Here is a 6,342-nt window from a genome sequence, read left to right as displayed (position 1 = left end):
AAGATTGAAGGGTACGCGCTACGCGGTTATGAATTATTGATTGCTATTGTTTAAAGATAACGATTGTGAAAGTATATAGAATCAACTCTAATTTAAATAACCGTGAACACGAAATCAATTGATGCGTATAATTATTTCAAGACTAAATACTAAAAGTTAAAATTTGGAAACTGAAAACCACTTCAACAACTATCACATTTTATTAACAGTCAAATACTCAAATCTCTTCATCATAAAACACTATGCACTTTGACAAAAATTTAGTTTAGTTTAGTCGATAAATGGGTCTATATTACCACATTCACATGAACCATGTCAGTTAACTTATGAATTCAACAACTGAAGCTCATATTAAAAACTTTATAAGCGAAAAGAAAGGTCGCAACAGATTAGAACATCAAAATGGTTTCTTACAAATGTTAACTTCTACGAATGCATACATCAATCAGATAGAATATATCAGGAGCAGCCAAATATGTAACCAAAACAAAGCATGATTCATTTCCTGATCACGACCCAAAAGCAGAAACCATAATTTACAAAATGCACTTGCTGTCATCGTAAAAAAAAGTAGATCCCGCCGACCAACTAAAAAAACTAACCAAAAAGGATCAACGATCTAACTACCCTGCAGATAAATCAGCCTATAGCAACCAAAACACTCTTATGGAATTAACAAAGTTTAGACTAGTAAATAAAAGACGATAAAAAAAGTACTTACATGTTCGTTGTCTGTTTCGATCTCGTTCTTACAAAATCTCTAGAAATCTAGAACGAATGGAGTACTTCGACATACGGTATTAAATTATGTAGTACATCAAACAACTAAGACAAAAAAGATAATTAGTTATCCATTTTACAACCCACAAGAAGATTTAAATTATGTAGTACATACTACAGAGTGTTGACTTCTTGAAATGATCTGATATCGCTGATGAATTATAGGTCTCAAAGTTGTAGTCCATCATCATCCATGTGCCCATGTCTGTTCATTAACGCTTTAGGTCAACTTACAAAATGGATGGGATGTTTAGAGAAACCTACTTGTCTTTCATTAACTGGATAAGTGAGTTTCTAAGTGTAACTTGTTCATGGCTACCATTGCTTTTCTTGTACCTTTCCTTATCGTAAATTCAAAGTGTTGGCAAAGAATCTTCAAAAGAAAACCATAAAAGTCTTAATGTAGCAAATATAAAAAAACATAAGGCAGTTGTCTCATGGACTTTATAAACTAAACATCTAATCCCATGTCTCTTAGTTAATAATTTAGGTCTCAAAAGTAATAAACTGCATATTTTCTTAAATAGGAGAATTAAGAGGTTTTAATCTTTTATAGACCTAAATAAACTTTAGAAAACTTTCGACCCATCAACCCTGTTTGATTATTTCATCAAATTATTGCTCGTTTGATCCTTACGAAAAAATAAAAACTCAACTTGACCCCTTCATTGATAAACGGGTCGAAATTACTACGTATAACCAGGTCACTTACAACAGATGAGAGCAAGCATAAAAAGCTATGCAATGATCTAAATTCAAAGACAAATTTAATTAATATGTTTGATTAGCAGGCCTAAAGTGAAAGACATTTTGAATAGTATGGACATGAATAATAATGGAAATACCTGTATCCGTGTAAGATCTTCAAAACCATACTAAGAACATTCATCAGTACGATCACGAATCTTTAAAGCTGACCATTGCACATGACATATAAAATGATTATACAATGTTCATTTGTTAATGACAATGGTGACTGCTACCAGCTAGATTTTAGAGGCTACATTTAGAAACGAATAAGCTATGATATAAAATTCACTACTATGTAATGAAATGTATCACATGTATAGCAACAGATATTGTAAAAATCTATATCACAACCTAACAACGGGCATTAAAATACTCAAACAAAACTAAAAAAACTTAGTACCAGTACTTCAGTTTGTGAAAGTCAAAGTGGAAAAAACTGTTAAATCAAAATGTCAAAATACAACCAAAAGTTAACAAACCTTACTTGCAACTCCCTCACCATCTTTGTAGCCCAAAATATCCAGCAATTCATGTATAAACGTATGGAATAACCATTAACATATGAGATGAAACCTGCATAGAAAGATATATTTTATATTTACTTATAGTGAAAAAAATACAACTACTTATATGTGCCTGATAATGTTTATTATCCCAACTACATTCCTTTATCATTGAAAGTCATTTACACTTATTATCCCAAGACATTAATACAATATTATAACATTACAAAGTAACATTAATACAACAACAATAAAGGAACATAATTAATATAAGATGCATTTTATATTTACTCATAGTGAAAAGAAAAAAAAATCCACTTATTTGGCTATATAAGTAGATCAAAAAGTACTTATTCATTACAACTGTCAAAAGTGATCGAAAGATTACCCATAAGATATTTGAAAACCACTGCTTCAAAGAAGTTGAACCAGACCAACCTTTGAGCAGCCTCAATTTTCAAAAACTAAAAAATTTGCTTCCGATTTGGCCTGATAATCTGGGACTCATTTTACCATTTAATCGACAAAGATGTTGAGAATACTAAATTTTGAGAAGGATGGTAGCATACATCCATTACAGAAGCACGATGGCCTTTCTCGGTAGTGGGTAGCGGTTCTTGATGGTAAGTTTGTTCAACTCTCGGTAGTCGATACACAACCTGAATGTACCATCTTTCTTCTTGACAAACAAAACAGGAGCTCCCCACGGTGATGTGCTTGGTCGAATGAAACCACGCTCTAAAAGTTCTTGTAATTGGCTTTGCAGTTCTTTCATCTCGTTGGGTGCGAGTCTGTAAGGAGCACGAGCTATTGGTGCAGCTCCTGGTACAAGATCTATTTGAAATTCAACGGATCGATGTGGGGGTAATCCCGGTAATTCTTTCGGAAATACATCAGAAAATTCTTTTGCAATGGGAACATCATTGATGCTCTTTTCTTCATTTTGTACTTTCTCGACGTGTGCTAGAACAGCATAGCAACCTTTTCTTATTAGTTTTTGTGCCTTCAAACTACTAATAAGATGTAGCTTCGTGTTGCCCTTTTCTCCGTACACCATTAAGGGTTTTCCTTTTTCTCGTATAATGCGAATTGCATTTTTGTAACAAACGATCTCTGCTTTCACTTCTTTCAACCAGTCCATACCGATTATCACATCAAAACTCCCTAATTCTACTGGTATCAAATCAATCTTAAATGTTTCGCTAATCAGTTTAATTTCTCGATTCCGACATATATTATCTGCTGAAATTAATTTACCATTTGCTAATTCGAGTAAAAATTTACTATCCAAAGGCGTCAATGGACAACTTAATTTAGCACAAAAATCTCTACTCATATAGCTTCTATCCGCACCCGAATCAAATAAAACGTAAGCAGATTTATTGTCAATAAGAAACGTACCCGTAACAAGCTCCGGGTCTTCCTGTGCCTCTGCCGCATTAATATTGAAAACTCTTCCGCGGCCTTGTCCATTCGTGTTCTCCTGGTTCGGGCAATTTCTAATAATGTGGCCCGGTTTTCCACATTTATAACAAACTACATTGGCATAACTTGCTCCGACACTACTTGCTCCGCCATTACTCGTTCCGACACCATTTGTTCCTTTCATTCTATTAACCCCTGGTCCATAGACCTCACACTTCGCCGCGCTATGACCATTTCTTTTACACTTGTTGCAAAATTTGGTGCAGAACCCCGAGTGATACTTTTCACACCTTTGGCATAGCTGCTTCTGATTGTTGTTGTTGTTGCGGTTATTATTGTTGTTGGGATGATTGTTGTAGTTGCTGTTGTTGTTGTTGTTGTTGTTGTTGTTGGGCCGTTTGTTGTAGTTGCGATTGATGTTGCGATTGTTGGGATAATTGTTGCGATTATTGTTGTAATTGCTGTTGTTGTTGTATTGGTGATTCTTATCACCGTTTTCCTCCCACTTTCTTTTGACTTGCTTCACATTGGCCTCTTCAGCAGTCTGTTCTTTAATTCTTTCTTCAATCTGGTTCACTAGTTTGTGAGCCATTCTACATGCCTGTTGTATGGAGGCGGGCTCGTGTGAACTTATATCTTCTTGGATTCTTTCCGGTAATCCTTTCACAAACGCGTCGATCTTCTCTTCCTCATCTTCGAATGCTCCCGGACACAATAGGCACAATTCTGTGAATCGTCTTTCGTACGTGGTAATATCAAATCCTTGGGTTCGTAACCCTCTAAGTTCTGTCTTGAGCTTATTGACCTCAGTTCTGGGACGGTACTTCTCGTTCATCAAGTGCTTGAATGCTGACCACGGTAGTGCGTACGCATCATCTTGTCCCACTTGCTCTAGATAGGTATTCCACCATGTTAACGCAGAACCTGTGAAGGTATGCGTAGCGTACTTCACTTTGTCCTCTTCAGTACACTTACTTATGGCAAACACCGATTCGACCTTCTCGGTCCACCGATTCAATCCGATCGGTCCTTCGGTTCCATCAAATTCCAAAGGTTTGCAGGCAGTGAATTCTTTGTAGGTGCATCCTACACGATTTCCTGTACTGCTAGATCCAAGGTTATTGTTGGTATGTAGCGCAGCCTGTACTGCGGCTATGTTTGAAGCTAGAAAAGTACGGAATTCCTCTTCATTCATATTCACGGTGTGTCGAGTAGTCGGTGCCATTTCCTTCAAAATAGTCAAATGGAACAAGTTAATCATACAGAATATTAAGAGTAGTTAAGAGTATTTCGTAGCATAATATGAACTCATTTATAAAAGCTTTTTCTTCATATTAGCGTTTTATAAGTTTAAATTCGGGTAGTACCTACCCGTTAAGTTCATACTTAGTAGCTAATATACAATTCAACTACTACAATTCTATATGAAAAACTGATTATAATAATATTTCGCGTTCAAACTTTTATACAATATTTTACAAACTTACAATACCGCTTATTTTACATAAAGCATGAAATATAGCACACAATAACTTTGATACAAGATAGTTGTGAAGATAATTCTAGCTAGTACACAAGTCATTCAGCAAAGGCAATAAAGACACGTAATTCATACGTCCAGAAACAAGTCATGCATTCTGGTTTTACTAGGACTACTTCCCATCCTTGGTCTTGTGGAACATAACCGTTATGGCCGTTGATAAGACAGCATGTTGTAACGTCGTCAAAGGGACGAGGGTTACGTAATGTCCAACAGTCCCGTAATAATCTAAAAACCTCATTTCTTACCCCAATTACCGACTCCGTCACTTGTGGGAACGTTTTGTTTAATAGTTGTAACCCGATGTTCTTTTTCTCACTTTGGTGAGAAGCGAACATTACTAATCCGTAAGCATAACATGCTTCTTTATGTTGCATGTTAGCCGCTTTTTCTAAATCACGAAGTCCAATATTCGGATATATTGAGTCAAAATAATTTCTTAACCCATTGCGTAAAATAGCATTTGGGTTCCCCGCAATATATGCGTCAAAGTAAACACATCGTAACTTATGGGTTTCCCAATGTGATATCCCCCATCTTTCAAACGAAAGTCTCTTATAATCCAAGACATTCTTGGAACGTTCTTCGAATGTCTTACAAACTGATCTCGCCTTAAATAGTTGTGCCGAGGAATTCTGACCGACTCTAGACAAGATTTCATCAATCATGTCTCCGGGTAGGTCTCTTAAAATATTGGGTTGTCTATCCATTTTGTGTTTTTAAACTGTAAAATAGACAAGAGTTAGATTCATAAAAAAATACTTATTAATACAAGCAATTTTTACATATATCATAAAGCATAAGCACACTATATTACATATATTACACCACACGAATACAACTATCTTATTCCGACTCGCTCGTTTCTTCTTCTTCTTCGGTTTTGGTTCGTTTTGCCAAGTTTCTAGGGATATATGATGTTCCCCTAATACGAACCGTCGTTTTCCACATTGGTTTAGAAAAACCTGGTGGTTTAGAGGTTCCCGGGTCATTGTTACAACTTAAGGACTTCGGGGGTTGACGATACATATAAAGTTCATCGGGGTTGGAATTAGATTTCTCTATATTTATACCCCTTCCCTTATTATTTTCTTTTGCCTTTTTAAATTCAGTTGGGGTAATTTCTATAACATCATCGGAATTCTCGTCGGAATCCGATTCATCGAAGAATTGGTAATCCTCCCAATATTTTGCTTCCTTGGCGGAAACACCATTGACCATAATTAACCTTGGTCGGTTGGTTGAGGATTTTCTTTTACTTAACCGTTTTATTATTTCCCCCACCGGTTCAATTTCTTCATCCGGTTCCGATTCTTCTTCCGGTTCCGATTCCTCTTCCGGTTC

General features: G+C 35.9%; 1 long non-coding RNA gene across 2 annotated transcripts; it reads right to left on the bottom strand.

The window, feature by feature from the left end:
- Positions 1-542: 542 nt before the first annotated feature.
- On the bottom strand, positions 543-2,624 carry LOC139843621 (uncharacterized). 2 transcript variants are annotated; one of them, XR_011757647.1, is made up of 4 exons: positions 2,422-2,624; positions 2,010-2,103; positions 1,626-1,693; positions 543-1,153 (listed from the first exon to the last, which is right to left on the bottom strand). It is a non-coding gene; the product is annotated as an uncharacterized lncRNA (long non-coding RNA). The 2 variants fall into 2 exon arrangements; XR_011757646.1 differs by having other exon boundaries at positions 647-1,153; positions 2,015-2,103.
- Positions 2,625-6,342: the final 3,718 nt, after the last annotated feature.

This window comes from Rutidosis leptorrhynchoides, chromosome 4 (assembly GCF_046630445.1).
Source record: "Rutidosis leptorrhynchoides isolate AG116_Rl617_1_P2 chromosome 4, CSIRO_AGI_Rlap_v1, whole genome shotgun sequence".
Lineage (NCBI taxonomy): Eukaryota > Viridiplantae > Streptophyta > Magnoliopsida > Asterales > Asteraceae > Rutidosis > Rutidosis leptorrhynchoides.
This window is presented reverse-complemented; position numbering and strand designations above follow the sequence as displayed.